The 19485-nt window shown below is 47.6% G+C and overlaps 1 protein-coding gene across 3 annotated transcripts in view; it reads left to right on the top strand.

Annotated features, from left to right (window-relative positions):
* RARB (retinoic acid receptor beta) overlaps positions 1 to 19485 on the top strand; it is a 446540-nt gene that overhangs the window by 387182 nt on the left and 39873 nt on the right. The gene's annotated exons all lie outside the window — the stretch shown is intronic.

Here is a 19485-nt window from a genome sequence, read left to right as displayed (position 1 = left end):
GACGATGCCTTGCTTTCTTTTCCAGATGAGTCTCTGCAGAAATAAATACCTGAGAATTAAAGTGTTGTAGGCCAGGAGGAAGATTTTTGTGAACTCAGTAGGATTTCAGCAGTCCTTCCCAGACGAAGACGATTTGGGCTGATCTGTTTGTATTGAGACACTGTTCACTAGGGGAGGGTGAAGTTGGCCACGATTCCGGCCACCACTTCACACACTGAGGTGGACGAGGTGGGCAGGGGGGGCTAGTTCTGCTGTTTCATTTTTCACATTTTCTTTTAATCACACGTGTGGCCTGCGAGTCACCCCTCGATGGCATTCAGGGAAGCCAAGGCCAAGGAGAAAAATTCCTTAATTATAGTCCTCGTTGCATTCTTGTTATTAACACTAATCTTTTCTTTAAAGGAAACGGTTTCGAGAATTCTTTGATGAGCAGCGTGGTTTGGAGCTAGAACTGGGTTTCAGTTCTGGCAGCTAGGTGGCATTTAGCCTCTGTTTCCTCCTGTGCAGACTGGGGACTCATAGTATCTCCTCCCAGTTAGGGTGACAGATAATGCATGTCTAGCACTTGACGCAGCCCGGGGAAGACACCCCCCCTCCCCGACGGGGTGGGGCTGGTCGTGACCCTGATAGTTCCTGTTAAAGAGAAGACACCAGCTCGCAGGCCGCGGCCCCCGAGTTTGGGAAGCTGGTCTGTGACGGAAGATTTTGGGTTGGAATTTCTCCCACCTTTACATTTCAAAGCCAAGGCAAGGAGCAGTGGATATTTTCTCACTGAGCACCCGGGGGGTCGTCCGGTCCTGATTCGGGCGCGTCCCGGGAAGGCGTGCAGGGTGGGGTCTGCAGTACACGTGTGGAGTCAGTTCTCCCCTGTGCGCTTTGCCCCCCTCACCGTGGTCTTGCGCCCTCACCCGACTATCCCGCGGACTCGGGGACTCTGGTTCCCTGCGGCATCCCCAGTACCTGGATCAGGGCCTGACACCCAGAGCCGGTGGTCACGGCTCAGGAACTGTCAGTAGTAGCGGGAGTCCGAATGTGTCGAGTGCCAGGTTGCTGCGAGTGCTTCAGATTCAGCTGATTGCCGGAAGTCGGGAACGGGAAGAAAGAAGCCCAGAGGGGTAAGGGGCTCGCCGTCCCTTCCCACGGCCACCGCTCCCGTCAGCAGACTTTCCCTGAGAGCCTGTCTCCACACACTCACGCCTCCAGAGCCGGGACCCAGAGAGCCAGCTGCCCGGCCGCACACACTGCACCGTGCCCTGGGGGCACAGGCCCTCCCCCATCGCGCAGCTCGGCCCTGCCCACAGCCCGGCGCCCTGGACCCCTCACATGGGCCCTCCCCATGGCCCCTCTTCTCTTGATGGGAACTCCTAGCAACCACATGAGTGATGTCTCCACCCAATCATTTCTTCACCATGGACAGAGCTGCCCTTCTAAAAGGCAGCTGTGGTCCTGTTGCTGCCACTGCACCCCCCCGGTAAACCTAAACCCCAAGTCTCCTTGGCAAGGTTCGCCGGCCACAGGAGCCGCGGTCCAGCCTGAGCCTGGAACTCAGCCCCGGCCCTGTTCTCTGCAGAACTTCAAAGCTGCCCTGTAGCTTCCACGCAGGGTTTCAAACCTGCCCTGTCTTCTGCCGGGAAAGCCCTCCCCGCTTCCCACCTGTGGCCACCTGAAGCCTCCTCCTGCCTGCGCCTGCGTGGGTCTCCGCGTAGACAGTTCCTGCGTGAGTGTGTTAGCCTTCCGGGGAGCCCTCGACAACGGACAGTTGCAGACTCTCTGGGAAATCCACGCAGCCTTTTTCTGTTTGTAGGCGTGGGTGGTTTCCCGGATGTCTCTAACAGGTTTGATTCTAGAAAGACAAGTTTTCCAGTGCCTGGACCCAAGTTTATTTCCTGGGTTGGGTTTTGAAGGGCTTTCCCTGACCACCTCTTAACCCTCCCCGCCCTCTGGCGGGGCTTCCATCCTATATTGCTCTGCTATAAATGTTCTCTTGAAAGTCACCACTTCCTCAGTCGCCAGACCGTGAACTTTGCTCCCTGTCCGTTCTCTCTGACGCTTGGCGCCATTGGACACTCGGCCAGGCTTCTGCTGCTTCTCCGAATCCTTGTCTCCGTTGGTCACTGTGACTCTGTGACACCCCAGCTTTCCTGCCCTCTGCCCCTCTGCTCCGTCACAGCCTCCCGCCCCCCTCCCCGCCCGCTACAGGCCACACCCAGAGAGCATTTCCGGGTCCACCTCGCTCTCCACTCTCACCCTCCCCTGCCCGTCCCGGCTCCTGACCCCGACAGGCATCTGGGAGGTTCTGATTCCTGAGCCTCTGGGACGGCTGCCTGATTCCTCACTCACCTGCCCTTAAGCCAAGCTCATCATTTTCCTGCCGAGTGTTCAATTCGCTATTCCATCCAAGCTACCTTACTTCTCTCCTCTTTGCCGTACCATCGTCATCCGGGAGCCACAGTGAAAATCTCCCTGTGACCTCTAGGGGTCCCCTTCTCCCCTTCCTCCAGCCGTGACCGGGTCCTGCGATTTCCCTCCCGGCGCCACCCTGCACATCCCGCCTTCTTTCTCTTTCCGTGTATCAACCAGTCTTCCCTTCCCACCTGTCCGCAGTCTCCAGTTTTCCCTCTGGTCACACCAGCTGTCCTGCTCTCCTACAGACATGAGGTGGTCATTCATGGAAGGATGTCCTCATGTCCCCCACATGAAGAAGGTTCTTCCCACCCTTTAAAGGACATCACAGAGCTAACTTCCTCGCACGGCTGTGTCGGATCCAACCCTGAGGCCTTGGTCCACACCGTTCTCTTCATCTGGATTGTCTCCCTAACCCTCCAAGTCCTGTCCATATGAACTATTTGTTGAGCATCCCTTCTGGAGGCTCTGTGCACTGGACACCCAGCTCCTGGGGGGCGTGCAGCTCCAGAGCCCTCCCTGGAGGGGTTGTCATGACGCCCACACGCTGAGTCGTCAGCTCCTGCATCTGTGGGACTAGGTACCATCTTAAAACCTACTCCTTAGATTTTGTGTTCCTGTTGTTTAAACACCTGTCTTCTGGCATCTAGCTCACTGAATGATAGTTTTTGTTTAGGTGACTGTATCTTTTACTAGAATGTAAGTCTTTTGAAATGATACCCTTTCACTCTTGTTTCTTGAACATCAATCACAGTGTCAGGTACAGTGTAAGTACTCAATAACTATTTGAACAGATAGAGAAATAAATGAATGGATGGATGGACAGATAAATAGATGGACAGATGGATGAATGGACAGATAAATTGATGAAATAATAGATGGACAAATGGATGGATAGGCCAATGGACAGATCAATGGAGGAAAGATGGGACATATGGATGGATGGATAGAAGGGTGGACAGATGGATGGATGTAGAAAAAAACCTGCCATTAAGACTGAAATGGTTATCCTCACACCCATTATAACAATTCCTTTAAAAATAACCTTGAGAGCTAAGCCAGCCTTTAAAACACTAACAGTAAGTTTAAATTTATCCATAATTATTAGGAAAGGAGGTTATGGTTAATTGACTAATCATATCCAAAAGTGGGCTAGCATACATCTTATATATGGACCGCTGATTCTCTAAAAGTTCAAATTAATAGAATGCATTTAGAACAAAAGTACTGAACACTGCACTTCCTTTGTGATTCTGAAAACCCTTAGAAACCTTAGTGTTTGCAGGACCCCAGTGAGAATCACTGAGGGGAGTACAGGCTGACATAAACCATTTAAAGGCCTTAAAGTTTTTCATTTAAACTAATATGTAAAATCAACACCCACACGTTCACATGTAGACCATTTCTGTAACGATTTGGATTTCTAAAATGTATTTGACAATATGCAGGTATTTGGCCAACATCAGGCAGACTCGCAGACCATTCGTCTGTCTCTCAGACAAGATTCATCGAGTGTGGCAAGCAATATCTAAAAAGTTGGATCCCAAGGAAGCGAACATGGTCACGTCTGTTTGCTAAGCCAACTTCATGTGGAAAGTCCTGCCATAAGAAATGAAACCACTGAACGTTTAACAGCTGTCCGGTTTACCTCTCTCCATTTTCCCCTAGTCGCTAGTGATGTAGCCCCAGGTGGAGCACTGATCTTGCCGTGGATAAAACTTCTTTCTTCTCCCTCACTTTCTCCACCCCTTCCTCTACATTTTCCTTCTTTACTTTATTCCTGTCTACTTATCCTGCTGTCTTAGCATTTCACATTTCAAAGCAGTCCATGTACAGCAAACCCTTAGAGTCTACACTACCTATCATGTACATTTTATTGAGGGAGAAACCATGCTTTATTTGACTCAGAAACTTCAGTAGCTACAGGACTCAATAAATGTTTGGTGAATAAGCAAATCGGTGTAGGACTCCCACTGGTTTCGTACCATTACACTGTGTTGCACTCATTTACATGTCTAAATATATATTACGAACCCTGTGTATGATGGAAAAATTCATTTCTCCATTTTTCAGATGGGAAACTGAGGCTCAGGAACATTAAGAGACCACCCTGAGTTTGCACAGTTAGTAAATGAAGGGCTGAAATTTGGGCCTTCGGAATTTTACCCCAATGTCATCCCACTTTTCCAGGGTACGTTTCATGTTATTTAAGACCTGTGGGGAACATGGGTCTTCATTAATTCCATACTTCATGTGTGTTGTCAATAGCCAAGCCATTGAAACAACCTAAGTGTCCATCAACAGAGGAATGGTTAAAGAAGATGTGGTACATATATATAATGGAATATTACTCAGCCATAAAAAAGAATGAAATAATGCCATGTGCAGCAACCTGGATGGACCTAGAGATTATCATACTAAGTGAAGTAAGTCAGAAAGAGAAAGACAAATACCATATGACATATGTGGAATCTAAAATGTGATACAAATGAACCTATCTATGAAATGGAAACAGAATCATGGACACAGAGAACAGACCTGTGGCTGCCAAGGCGGAGGGTGCGTGGGAGAGGGATAGATTGGGAGCTTGGGATTAGCAGATGCAAACTATTATATATAGGATGGATAAACAACAAGGTACTACTGTATAGCACAGGGAACTATATTCAGTATCCTGGGATAAACCATAATGGAAAAGAATATTTAAAAAAAGAAAAAATATATATATATATAACTGAATCACCTTGCTGTATAGCAGTAATTAACAAACATTGTAAATCAACTATACTTCTATTAAAAAATACATAACTGATTTGTTTAAAAAAAGAAATTACAATCTTGTAAAGTTTTAGTGCAGTATCAAGAATATCCACAATTATTTGCTAAGTCTATTAAAATACACCTCCCTTTTCTTTCTTATATTCCATGAAAAGAACATATTACAAGAGACTAAATGCAGAGGCAGATACGAAAACCTAGCTGACTTCTAGTAAACTAGAAATTAGGGAGAAAAAAAATTAGGTGTGTTGTAACAGATGCGGGCAGGATTTTGAACCTTGAATTGAAGGAATGACAAATTGTTTTCTTTTTTGCCTTAATTGCTGAATAAACACAACCACTGATTCAGATATATCATGTGTGAAAGAGCATGTGGGCGTGTGCTACTGCTGTGTAACCCATCCTTTACAAAGACTGTATCTGTTAGCTATCGCTGTGTAACAAACCACCCCAAAGCTCAGTGGCTTGACACAGTAAGCATTTGTTAGTGATCACAAAACCATGGATCAGCAGGGTGGAACTTCTGGGCTCACTGGGCCCTCTCATAAGTCTGTGGTCAGCTGCAGCATGGGTGGCAGTACTGCCCATCTTGCCTGAGTGCTCTCCCAGGTTCAGGGCTAGGCTGGCTCTAGGTTGATTTAGGAACATTTTGGCTGGGCTGCTGGTCTCTCCTCCAGCAGGCTAGCCCGGGCTTGTTCCCACACAGGGGTGATGCTCTAAGAGGGACCAGCACAGGATCTCTCTGGGCCTAGGCTGGCACAACGTGACTACCACTGGTTTCTGTCAGTGAGAGTGCATCACAGGCCAGCCCAGATACAGGGGTTGGGGAGCAGTCTCCACCTTTGGATGGAGGAGCTGGGGCATCACAGTGCAGAGGGCGTCCACAGGTGGAGCACTGGGGCATCATTTTTTTTTTAACATCTTTATTAGAGTATAATTGCTTTACAATGGTGTGTTAGTTTCTACTGTGTAACAAAGTGAATCAGCTATACACATACATATATCCCCATATCCCCTCCCTCCTGTGTCTCCCTCCCACCCTCCCTATCCCACCCCTCTAGGTGGCCACATAGCACCGAGCTGATCTCCCTGTGCTATGCGGCTGCTTCCCACTAGCTATCTATTTTACATTTGGTAGTGTATATATGTCCATGCCACTCTCTCACTTTGTCCCAGCTTACCCTTCCCCTTCCCTGTGTCCTTAAGTCCATTCTCTAGTAGGTTTGCATCTTTATTCCTGTCTTGCCCCTAGGTCCTTCATGACCATTTTTTTGCTTGTTTTTTAGATTCCATATATATGTGTTAGCATACAGTATTTGTTTTTCTCTGACTTACTTCACTCTGTATGACAGACTCCAGGTCCATCCACCTCACTACAAATAACTCAATTTCGTTTCTTTTTATGGTTGAGTAATATTCCATTGTATATATGTGCCACATCTTCTTTATCCATTCATCTGTTGGTGGACACTTAGGTTGCTTCCATGTCCTGGCTATTGTAAATAGAGCTGCAATGAACATTGTGGTACATGACTCTTTTTGAATTATGGTTTTCTCAGGATATATGCGGAGTATGGGATTACTGGGTCATATGGTAGTTCTATTTTTAGTTTTTTAAGGAACCTCCATACTGTTCTCCATAGTGGCTACATCAGTTTACATTCCCACCAACAGTGCAAGAGGGTTCCCTTTTCTCCACACCCTCTCCGCACTGGGGCATCTTTAGGTGAGCAGCCCTTCCTGGCACTGCACTCCTGCTGCCCGGTTCTGAGGGCTTGTTGAGGGGTCCTGTGGCCCCAGGGGAATCACTGAGGCCGTGTCTCAGAACTTTCTCCAAGCTAAGTGCCTCATTTCTATTTTTTAATTAATTAATTAATTAGTTTATTTATTTATTTTTGGCCATGTTGGGTCTTCTTTGCTGTGTGCGGGCTTTCTCTAGTTGTGGCAAGCGGGAGCTACTCTTCATTGCAGTGCACGGGCTTTTCATTGCGGTGGCTTCTCTTGTTGCAGAGCACGGGCTCTAGGCGTGTGGGCTTCAGTAGTTGTGGCATGTGGGCTGAGTAGTTGTGGCTCGCAGGCTCTAGGGTGCAGGCTCAGTAGTTGTGGCACACCAGCTTAGTTGCTCAGTGGCATGTGGGATCTTACCAGACCAGGGCTTGAACCTGTCTCCCCTGCATTTAACCACTGCACCACCAGGGAAGTCCCCTCATTTCTATTTTAAGAAATGTTTTAAAAGGGAAAATAGGAGAATGTCAACCAGAACTGCAATTCATTTTCTGAAAATTAATTGGGTTTAGAGGACCATAGGAGTGAAAACTTTGGCTGCTAGAATTGATCTTTTGTTTTTCCATTGGAGTATAGTTGATTTACAGTGTTGTGTTAGTTTCTGCTCTACAGCAAAGTGAATCCATTATACATATACATATATCCACTCTTTTTAAATTCTATTCCCATATAGGTCATTACATAGAATTGAGTAGAGTTCCCTGTGTTATACAGTAGATCCTTATTAGTTATCTATTTTATATATAGTAATGTGTGTATGTCAATCCCAGTCACCCAATTTATCCCTCCCCCTCCCTTATCCCCTGGTAACCATAGTTTGTTTTCTACATGTGTGACTCTGTTTCTGTTTTGTAAATAAGTTCATTTGTACCCTTTTTTTAGATTGCACATATAAGTGACATCATAGGATATTTTTCTTTCTGTGTCTGACTTACTTCACTTAGTATGACAATCTCTAGGTCCATCCATGTTGCTGCAAATGGCATTATTTCATTCTTTTTTATGGCTGAGTATTATTCCATTGTATATATGTACCACATCTTCTTTATCCATTCCTCTGTGGATGGACATTTAGGTTGCTTCCATGTCCTGGCTATTGTAAATAGTGCTGCAGTGAACATTGGGGTGCATGTATTTTTTATCAGTTATGGTTTTCTCTGGGTATATGCCCCTGAGTAGGATTGTTGGATCATATGGTAGTTCTATTTTTAGTTTTTAAAGGAACCTCCATATTGTTCTCCATAGTGGCTGCACCAATTTATATTCCCACCAACAGTGTAGGAGGGTTCCCTTTTCTCCACATCCTCTGCAGCATTTATCGTTTGTAGATTTTTTTTGATGATGGCCATTCTGACCCATGTGAGGTGATACCTCATTGTAGTTTTGATTTGCATTTCTGTAATAATTAGTGACGTTGAGCATCTTTTCATGTGCTTTTTGACCATTTGTATGTCTTCTTCAGAGAAATGTCTATTCAGATCTTCCACCCATTTTTTGATTGGGTTATTTGTTTTGATATTGAGCTGCATGAGCTGTTAGTATATTTTTATATTTTGGAGATTAATCCCTTGTCGGTTGCTTCATTTGCAAATATTTTCTCCCATTCTGAGGGTTGTCTTTTTATTTTGTCTATGGTTTCCTTTGCTGTGCAAAAGCTGTTAAGTTTAATTAGATCCCATTTGTTTATTTTTGTTTTTATTTTCATTACTCTAGGAGATGGGTCAAAAAAGATCTTGCGGGCTTCCCTGGTGGTCCGGTGGTTGGGAGTCCGCCTGCCGATGCAGGGGATGCGGGTTCGTGCCCCGGTCCGGGAAGGTCCCACATGCCGCGGAGTGGCTGGGCCCGTGGGCCATGGCCGCTGGGCCTGCGCGTCCGGAGCCTGTGCTCCGCGACGGGAGAGGCCACGGCGGTGAGAGGCCCACGTACCACAAAAAAAAAAAAAAGTTATTAAAAAAAAAGATCTTGCTGCAATTTATGTCAAAGAGTGTTCTGCCTATGTTTTTCTCTTAGAGTTTTATAGTATCTGGCCTTTCATTTAGGTCTTTAATCCATTTTGAGTTTGTTTTTGTGTGTGGTGTTAGGGAGTGTTCTACTTTCATTCTTTTACATGTAGCTGTCCAGTTTTCCCAGCACCACTTATTGAAGGGGCTGTCTTTTCTCCATTTATACTCTTGCCTCCTTTATCAAAGATAAGGTGACCATAGGTGCTTGGGTTTATCTCTGGGCTTTCTATCCTGTCCCATTGATGTACATTTCTGTTTTTGTGCCAGTACCATACTGTCTTGATTACTGTAGCTTTGTAGTATAGTCTGAAGTCCTGGAGTCTGATTCTTCCAGCTCCGTTTTTCTTTCTCAAGATTGCTTTGGCTGTTCGGGGTCTTTTGTGTTTCCATACAAATCTTGATGGAGGTTGTTGTTTAAGATATGACAGCCTGTAACTTGCTGTGAAGAATGTATGTGACACAGAGCAGGATACAGGCTCATCTGAAACAGTCTGCTGGGAAATTTCTTTTTGTTATGTGAAGCCCCCCGCCCCACCTCACCATCAGATACTGCTTTGAATGAAGTCTTTGTCTTCATGAAAAAAATCTAAAGGGTTATACCAACACCTCTGCTCAGTCATGTCACTCTGGATACATGGCCCTTATTTTAAGACTCTAGATTCCTGACTCTCAGACTGCCTGCAGTTTTACCGAGTCAAAAAGACCCGCCAAACAGCCTTTCCGACACAAGAGGGCAGGTTGAGCTCTGCAGAGCGAACTTCAGCTTATATAATAAAGCATGTCCTGCCCATGAAAATGGTTTATGGCAGTGGGGACTGAACTGTCCTTTTCTAAGCTGGCAGTTTTTACAGACGAGGTGAGTTGATCATGCAGTGGGTGTGAGTTTACTCCTGATTAAAAGGCAAATGGGGGACTTCCCTGGTGGCACAGTGGTTAAGGCTCTGCACTCCCAATGCAGGGGGCCCGGGTTCAATCCCTGGTCAGGGAACTAGATGCTACATGCATGCCGCAACTAAGGAGCCAGTGAGCCACAACTAAGGAGACTGCTGGCCGCAACTAAGAAGCACACCTGCTGCAACCAATACCTGGTGCAACGAAATAAATAGAATAAATATTAAAACCAAAAAGGTAAAGGACCACAGCCTTGGTGTCTTCAGTTTCCATTTTTTAGCATCTAGTTTTATAGCATCAGTAAAGTCCTTCATCTCAGCCCTGATCATACTGGATGACTCTGCCACAGACAGAGCCAGGGAGACACCACCACCAGTGGATAGAGTTCGTGAGAGCCATCCTTTGTCAGGGCCCCTTGCTGCCAGAGGCAATGAGCAGAGAAGGACCACGGGTGGTGGAGGAAGGCATCCAGAGGCCGCCTGCACTTTCTCGACTGCTCATGACCAAGTGCTTACTTTTATGCATAAGGCAGGAGTGTTTGTCTCCAGAGTTAAACTTAGGATATTTCCTATAGTTCATCCAAGACTCTTCTCCAAAGGAAAGGATTTGCCCCTTATAGCAGAGCCTCTAAACTCCAAGTCTCCCTGCAAGAATGCCCACCACCCTGGGCCTGCTGAAGATAAACGTGGCCGCACCAGGCTGCCCCCACCAGCCCCGACAGAGGAGGAAAGTGTTTGGGATTATGCGACAGAAGGAGCGCAGTTCCCTCGAGAGGAGATCACATCTCCATAAGTAAAAGCAACCAGTGAGAGGAAAGTGTGTTTAAAATCATTTGGAAAGTTTTGTTAGTAGAATATACCACTTTAACTAAAAGAAGTATTTGGCCTTTGTACATTCTGATATTTGGGGATTTTCTGTAAGTGCTTGGAATAACTTGAAGAAGCTGAGCTAGGCTGGTCGATCCTGGTTAAACTCTCAGCATGCTGTGTCCAGACTGTTCCCCCCAAGACTTGCGTATTTAATATTCTCTAAAAATTCTAAGTATGCTCCCTTGCTCGGCCACCACGAGTGCCATCCCGTTCCGTACACTTTGCGTTTGTGCTGGGCCCACATCACCCTCTGAAATCCCTGCACATAGGCTGCCACGTGGCAGACTAGAGCGGTCCCTGGAGGATGCTATTTTGACCTCCATTTCAAAACCCCAAAATCAAGGTCCAGGCACAGGGGCTGAATTCATTTAACAGACTCTCATGGGTGCCCTGCCCTCAGCCTGGTCCAGAGGCGTGTGTCTTGGTAGCAGTGGAGAAAACTTAGCTGCGACCTCACTCACTAACCTCCTTTCTCTGTGTATTTGTTCAAATTTCTACGAGCGCCTCCGTGGCTATTGCTGAATCGGGAGAAAGACGCAGTCTCCACCGTGCGAGAGATTCTGACATTAGGGCTGTTTCACTCACCCCAACCCACGCAAGGTCACAGTAGGACCTGCTCTGTTAATTGCTTGAGTCCCAACCGCAAATCCTGAAATTATGGGAAAGTATTTCTCTACTAGTTACAGATCCACCTGCCTTCAAGTTCACGTGTATAATTAGTTCAGAAAATGATGTTTAAACTGAGATGAAACTACATCTGTATGTTAGTTAGAGACCCTCCCCTGCTCACGGCAAGCAGATAGCTCTCATCACCGACTGTGGTCCATTATTCTTATAGTTAGTAAGGAGGTGAAAAGTCAAGTTGAAGGAATTCCAGACTTTAATATTCAAACAAGAATAAATAGACCATTATGCTTCCTTTGCTAGACTGACTATAGAGAATTTTAATGGACAAAATCACTGTTGATTGTATTTTCCTTTCCTTTTTTTTTTTTTGATGTGAAAGAATTTCTAGTGAAGCGTTGTTTCCTCTCTTCCTAAATCCAAGTGAAGTTTCTGAATTCCGCATGTTTCCTGCATTACATTTTTATCGTGTGCCTAGGAATCAATATTCCAGAGACGCGCACAAGCGCGCACATTGAAATGAACATGACTTCATTTATTTTCATGATTAGACATTCAAAAACAGTGCTTGGGTGTCTGCTTTCATATTCACAGGTCGAGATCTGTACATCAGAGGTATTTGTATAAGTGACACTTTTATTACGTTCATTTCATTTGCAATATGATAGTGGATCGTAAATATGTTACTTCTATGCCACCAAATCTGATTTGTGGCACTTAGCCCTCACAAGGAGAATACTTGATATCTCCTGAAGCACCTTTCGTCCAGGAAGCGCTTTGCAGACACGGGGCCGGGCTCTACCAGGTGTGTCAGTCACACTCGTGAGGCTTTGCATGCCTCCCGCTTTATCGGCTGCACTGTTGGGGCCGAGAGTGGCCATGAGTCCCTTTCAGGCCCGGAGCTGATGACGCGACCTTTAATTTCTGGAAGAAAGAGGCTCAGGTGAGCTCTGCGTTGCTGTGCCCAGGCCCTGATGGCCGACAGAGCTCCACATCTGTCACATGCTTACGCTTCACCATGGGCCAGACGATGTATCAAGCCCTGGGGACGCAGACACGAGTAAAATATGGCCCTTGCCTTCCTGATGCTCACAGACTAGGAGGGGAGGGCCATGTGGAAGAGTAATTGCCCCCCTACACCGTGATGGGGCACTGATGCAGAGGTGACAGTAGGTGCCCTCCTCCTGCCCCCCCGCCCCGGCCCTCCCAGGGATGCACCGTGCCTGAAAGCAGTTGTCAAACCCCCAGGCACGTCGCAGGACTGGGCACATGCCAGCCAGTTGCAGTCGGGCTGAAAGAAGAGACCACCCCTCACACATCGCAGGCGGCCTTCAGGGCTGAGCACCTCCCACCCCAGACTTGCGGAGAAGAGCATGGCGGGCTCCCCACCTACCAGCGCATCCCTCCATCCTTCCCCCCTCCCCCGCTCCCCTTTCTCCAGCATCAGTTCCCGATCCTGGACCACCCGCCGCCCCCTACACACACAACACACACGCACACGTGCACACACACGCACACGTGCACACACACAGTGCTCCTGCAGCCTCCTTCACGACACTCACCACATCGTGGCGTCACATATGAGTGCGACAGATACGGCTGAGGGCCCCGGGGCCAGGTTGTCTGAGTTCAGAGTTCACGCCACATCACTTAACAGGAGGGGGCAGGTTACTTACTTTTCTGTGCCTCAGTTTTCTCATGTGCAAAATGGGCATAATAATGATACTTCCCTGTCAGGCGGCTGTGAGCGTTGAATGACCTAATATGAATAAATGGCTTCACCGAGCGCCCAGAGCTGCTGGGAAACTGTATTAGCCTTTTCAGTCTTATCATAATTAACACTTTAGGGACTTCCCTGGAGGTCCAGTGGTTAGGACTCGGAGCTTTCACTGCCATGGCACGGGTTCAATCCCTGGTTGGGAAAGTAAGGTCCAGCAGGCCGTGCAGCGTGGCCAAAACAAAACAACCCACAAAAAACAAAAGAACACTCTAGTACTGGAGTCTCAGTATCTGTAGTAATAGTGAGGCCAACAGTCCTATCACTGTCACTGCTATCACATGATTCATGTCTGTCTCCCACCATGAGTGAGCCCCGAGGCAGCAGAAGCCAGCTGTGTGGTCTCCACTCCATCCCCACGGCAGATGGCACAGAGGCTCACAAAACATTTGGTGAATGAACGAATGGACAAAGCAGTGGTGCACCTGCTCACGTGGTGCCGCTACCAGCCGCCTTCTCTGAAAGCATCATTGCCCCTTACAGCCACGGACCCACAGCGCTGCCCACAGGTCCACTCATGTCCACGTGGAAGGGCTTCCATCCTCCTTCCTGTGTGACTAGCACACAGAAGCTTCACAGGAGACTCACCCTTCTCACCCAGCCCACCATCCATCAAGGAGAGAGGCTGTAAGAGGGCAACTCTGGGGTGGGGAGCGATCAGATCCCCAGGCCCCGCAGCAACTGTGGGTGGCCCCCTGCCCCGCACTGCAGCCCTGCACCGGGGCAAGCTCCTGCCCCGCCCTGGCAGCTGCTGACATGAGTCCCCCGAGACAGGACAGAGACGCCTCCCCAGCCCTGCACCGCTTCATCCCTGGCACGGGGAGGGCCCTGTGATGGTCTCCTCTCTGACCTGGCTGCCGCAGCCCAGCAGAGCCACTGCCCAGGAGCTTGGCCTGGCCCCACCGTCTCAGCTCCAGGCTCACCCCTGCCCTTCCTTTGCCATGCTGAGCAGTACAGTGATCAAGCCTCCGTGTGCCAGGGTCCCATCCCGGCTCCATCCTTTCTGTTTGTGTGACCTTGGGCAGGTTCTTAACCATTTTGTGACTCAGTGTTCTCATCTGTACAATGGGGATAATGGTACCTACCCCATGGGTTCTTCATAAGGGTCAAATGAGTTTATTTATAAAAAAGCATTTAGAATAGTGACTGGATATAGAAGGCATCCCTTATTCTGGACGTTCTGGCAGCCGTCCGCCCGCCTGGCCCAGATACCACATCTGTGCTCCACAGCAGTTCAAAACCATTGAGCAAAGCAAAATGCTGAAGCCAGTGTTTAGAGAATCCATCCATCAACTTAGGAGCCTCTACATAATTGCGGTGTTATCACCCACGGGGTGGCTGCAATTTGCAGTTGCTGAGGAGTCTGCGATAGTCCCAGGAATCCTTTGGTGATGGACACAGTTGGGGGCTGGGGACTTTGCTTGGGGAGGGCAGGAGCCGTCTGGAAGGGAGCACGAGGTTATGCACTTGTCCTCTGGCAACCAGTCAGCCGCTGAGAATGCCGCAAGCTTGGGCCCCGGAGCGCAACAGATGGAGCTCTGGCTTTGCAAATGAGGAGTGCCCCCCGACCCGGTGCCCTGCGGCACTCTCTGAGGTCCCCTTCCCACCTCACCTCTGCTTTCTGCCTGGGTGCAGGTGCTCAGTGGTGGCAGCTCACAGAGCATAACCCTCTAGAGCTGTGGTTGCTCCTCTGAGTTTAATTTTCCAGGGGGCCGTGGGTGGGCCGGGCGGCAGTGGATGACGCTCAGGCGTGCTGGGGATGGACTGCAGGTACTGTGCGTACCCCCTGTCTTTGCTTTTGTGTGTCTTCCACTGAAATCTTGATGAGTTTCAAACAGGGTGACCTTGGGCCTTGGGTTTCTAGAGTGTAGACATGAAATGATAATGCCCACCACTCCTGGTTCGCTGTGGAATTTAGAGAGCGAGAATTCTTCAGTTACGTGAAGGAGGGGCTGGCCCTCGCTGAGACGTCGGTGAGCAGCATTGCTGCCGCGGGTGAGTCAGGCGGTCCGGGTGCCATCGTGGTCAAATCAGGTCCAAGTGTTGGTGTGGCCTCCCACCGGGGCTTTGAGTTTTTGTGGTTGTTCTTGTTGTTTTAAGATACAATTCACATAGCATAATATTAATCCCTTTAAAGTATACAGTCCAGTGGTTTGTAATATAGTCACACGGTTGTCCGGCTTTACTGCTGTCTAATTCTGGAATATTTTCATCTCCCCAGAAGGAACCCTGGGCCCAACTGGAGTTACTTTCCGTCCCCTCACTCCCACCCCAGCCTTTGGCAACCACCGACCTGCTTTCTTTCTATGAATTAGCTTATCGTGAACATCTCCTAAGAATAGAACCATACAATACGTGGCCTTTTGTGACTTGCTTTTTTTCACTGACATCATGTTTTCAAGGTTCATCCATGTTGTAACATGTATCTGAATTGCATTCCTTTTTGTGGCCAATAATATTCCACTGTCTGGATAGACCAGTTCTGTTCCTCTGTTCATCAGTGGATGGGCACGTGGGCTGTTTGGAATCACGCTGCTCTGAACGTTTGTGTGCAGGTTTGCATGGATCGCACGCTTACGTTTGTGAGGACCTGCCAAACTGTTCTCCTCTGAGCTCTGTTTCAGAAGGACCATCTTACTCAGACAGGACTTTAGTGTTAGCTGAAGGAGAGGGTTCTCGGCAGGGCCAGGAGGGGGCAGGGGGGCAGGGGGGCTTGCAACCTGCCCTCAGAGCCACGGTGCTCACAAGGCCTCCGGCCGCGGCCTCCCCATCGAACGTAGATGCCCACTGCCTTGGGCTTGTCTCCCCTGTGCTGACCGTGTTCTCTGCATTCTCCCCACTTTATTTTTTTTAATTTATCTTATTGAAGTATAGTTGATTTACACTGCTGTTACTTTCTGCTGTACAGCAAGGTGATTCATATATATATATATATATATATATATATATATATATATATATATATATATATTCTTTTCCATTATGGTTTATCCCAGGATGTTGAATATAGCTCCCTGTGCTTGTTGTTTATCCGTTCTCTGTATAATAGTTTGCATCTGCTAATCCCAAACTCCCAGTCCTTCCCTCCCCTTCCCCTTGGCAACCACCAGTCTGTTCTCTATGTCCATGAGTCCACTTCTGTTTTGTAGATAGGTTCATTTGTGTCATATTTTAGATTCTATATGTAAGTGATATCATATGGTATTTGTCTTTCTCTGACTTACTTCACTCAGTATGATAATCTCTAGGTCCATCCATGTTGCTGCAAATGGCATTATTTCATTCTTTTTATGGCTGAGTAATATTCCATTGTATATATGTGCCACATCTTCTTTATCTGTTCCTCTGTCGATGGACATTTAGGTTGCTTCCATGTCTTGGCTATTGTAAATAGTGCTTCTGTGAACATAGGGGTGCATGTATCTTTTCGAACTAGTTTTCTCCGAATATATTCCCAGGAGTAGGATTGCTGGATCATATGGCAACACTATTTTTAGTTTTTTGAGGAACCTCCATCCTGTTTTCCATGGTGGCTGTGCGACTTTACATTCCTGCCAACATCGTTAGAGGGTTCCCTTTTCTCCACACCCTCTCCAGCATTTGTTATTTGTAGACTTTTTGATGATGTATAAGTCTGATTAGTCCCATTTGTTTATTTTTGCTTTTATTTCTATTGCCTTGGAAGACTGAACTAAGAAAACATTGGTTTGGTTTATGTCAGAGAATATTTTGCCTATGTTTTCTTCTAGGAGTTTTATGATGTCGTGTCTTATGTTTAAGTCTTTAAGCCATTTTTTATTTTTTGCAATATATGTTTTATTTATTTATTTTTGGCTGCATTGGATCTTCGTTGTTGTGTGCGGGCTTTCTCTAGTCGCAGTGAGCAGGGTCTACTCTTCATTGCAGTGCACAGGCTTCTCATTGCGGTGGCTTCTCTTGTTATGGAGCATGGGCTCTAGGCGCACAGGCTTCAGTAGTTGTGGTGCATGGGCTTAGTTGCTCTGCAGCATGTGGGATCTTGCTGGACCGGGGCTCGAATCCATGTCCCCTGCATTGGCACACGGATTCTTAACCACTGTGCCACCAAGGAAGTCCCCTTTAAGCCATTTTGAGTTTATTTTCGTGTATGGTGTGAGGGTGTCTTCTAACTTCATTGACTTACATGCGGCTGTCCAACTTTCCCAGCACCACTTGCTGAAGAGACTGTCTTTTCTCCACTGTACATTAGTGCCTCCTTTGTTAAAGATTAATTGTCCATAGGTGTGTGGGTTTATTTCTGGGCTGTCTATTCTGTTCCATTGATCCACATATCTGTTTTTGTGCCAATACCACACTGTTTTGATTAATGTAACTTTGTAGTATTGTCTGAAGTCCTGGAGGGTTATGCCTCCTGCTTTGTTCTTTTTCCTCAGGACTGCATTGGCGATTCTGGGTCTTCTGTGGCTCCATATAAATTTTAGGATTATTCTAGTTCTGTGAAAAAGGTCATGGGTAATTTGATAGGGATCACCTTAAATCTGTAGATTGCTTTGGGTGGTATGGCCATTTTAACAATATTAATTCTTCCAATCCAAGAGCATGGGATATATTTCCATTTCTTTGAATCATCTTCAATTTCCTTTATTAATGTTTTATAGTTCTCAGTATATAAGTCTTTCACCACCTTGGTCAGGTTTATTCCTAAGTATTTTTTTTTAATTTTTTTGATGTGATTTCAAAAGAGATTTTTTTTTTTTTTTTTTTTACTTTTGCATTCTCCCTGCTTTAAACCATGCTGCCCTCACCTGTGTCCTGTACCTGTGGGAGTGGTTTGGGCACACAGCTAGCCTTCCTGTGAGGCTGAGATACCTCAAACTGTCTTTATGCACTCGTCCTAGTCCTGGAAATGTTCTGAGCCAAAGAACAGTGTCATTTCAGAGTCCTGGAGAAGAAAATCACAGGTTTTCTTCTCAAATGCGTCCACTTGGTTACAAACAAGCGAGTGGACACGAGGAAGGGTCGTGCCAGCTGGGTAGTCATGGGCACATCCCTTAGCCTCTCTGAGGCTTCGTTTCTTTGTCTGTAAAATGGGTTTAAAATTGCCTACCTGGGAAGGGGATGAAGTGAGGCACTGTAGACATGGCTCCCAGTACGATGCTGAAGATACTCAGAAATACCCTCCCCACTGCAGGTGTGAGGCGCTTATACGGACCACGGGGTTTTTCAGTACCACTCACCCCCCCTCCCTTTTCCCTCCCTCCCCATCTCTTTCCTTTCACCTTTTCTCCTCTCCCTGCACCTGTGCCTTGCTTTTACCCTGCCCTCAGCTCCTGCCCCAGGCGGCCTTGTGGTCCTCACGGTGTGGACCCAGACCCAGGAACCTGCCAGCTCTCAGATCGCCCGGGGCTCTCAGGAAGGACCAGGCCGAATCCTCTTAGAGCGGATCAGATCATGCCCTGGGTCGTTTGCAGCACAGACTCCCAGGTCAGGGTGGTGGCAGACACAGCAGGCAGTGTCCAGCCTGGCAACCCTGGGTCCCCGGGCAGTGCGGGTTGCATGACCTAGTTTTATCTGTCAGCCTCCCTGGGTCCCAGGTTCCTTCCCCAGGAGACCCTTGCCTGAGCCAGAGCTCTGAGTGCCCCTCGAATCTGTGTCATCTGAGAGGCTGTGCTGTGGGACGACCACCCAGCATGGAGGCCAAGACCATGCCCATGAGGTCCAGGGCCAGACAAAGTGTGGGGATGAGGGCTGCGGGCAGATAAAGGATGAATGAATGAACAGCTTTCCAGGCTGAGGGGTCATGATGCATAGATTATTACTTTTTAAAACTGTAAGTAATAAAAGACTATATGACTAATACAGAAAGTTTAGGAAGCAGAAAAACATGAAGGGACAACACCCCAAATCCCGTCCCCTTGGAGATGAATTGCTTCGAAAGTGCCAGTTAAGGGAATTCCCCGGTGGTCCAGTGATTAGGACTCTGTGCTCTCACTGCTGAGGGCCCAGGGTCGATCCCTGGTGGGGGAACTAAGATCCCACAAGGTGGGGCCAAAAAAAAAAAAAAAAAGGTGCCAGTTAATTCAGAAAACTGAAAAGCAAAAAAATGAACCAAAAGGCCCAGCTAGGAATCCCTGGCTCCATTCTGGGACGTGTCTCCCAGGAAAAAGGGGTTTCCCTGTAGCGCCTTTCAGGCCATCCACTCTGGAACTGCGGGGAACCTGCCCGGAAAAATTCTTCCAGGAACGAGTCCAGATAGGAAGTTCCCTCCGAACAAACAGGCTCTAGGCCCTCTGCGTGAGCTGAGCTCTCCTTAGGAACCAGCTGGCGGCTGCAGCGTAGACAGACAAGTCCCCCGGCAGCCACCCCCTCGCCTCGG

Source organism: Phocoena phocoena, chromosome 4 (assembly GCF_963924675.1).
Source record: "Phocoena phocoena chromosome 4, mPhoPho1.1, whole genome shotgun sequence".
NCBI lineage: Eukaryota > Metazoa > Chordata > Mammalia > Artiodactyla > Phocoenidae > Phocoena > Phocoena phocoena.
Note: the sequence above shows the minus strand (reverse complement) of the source record. Positions and strands in the feature narration are given on the sequence as shown.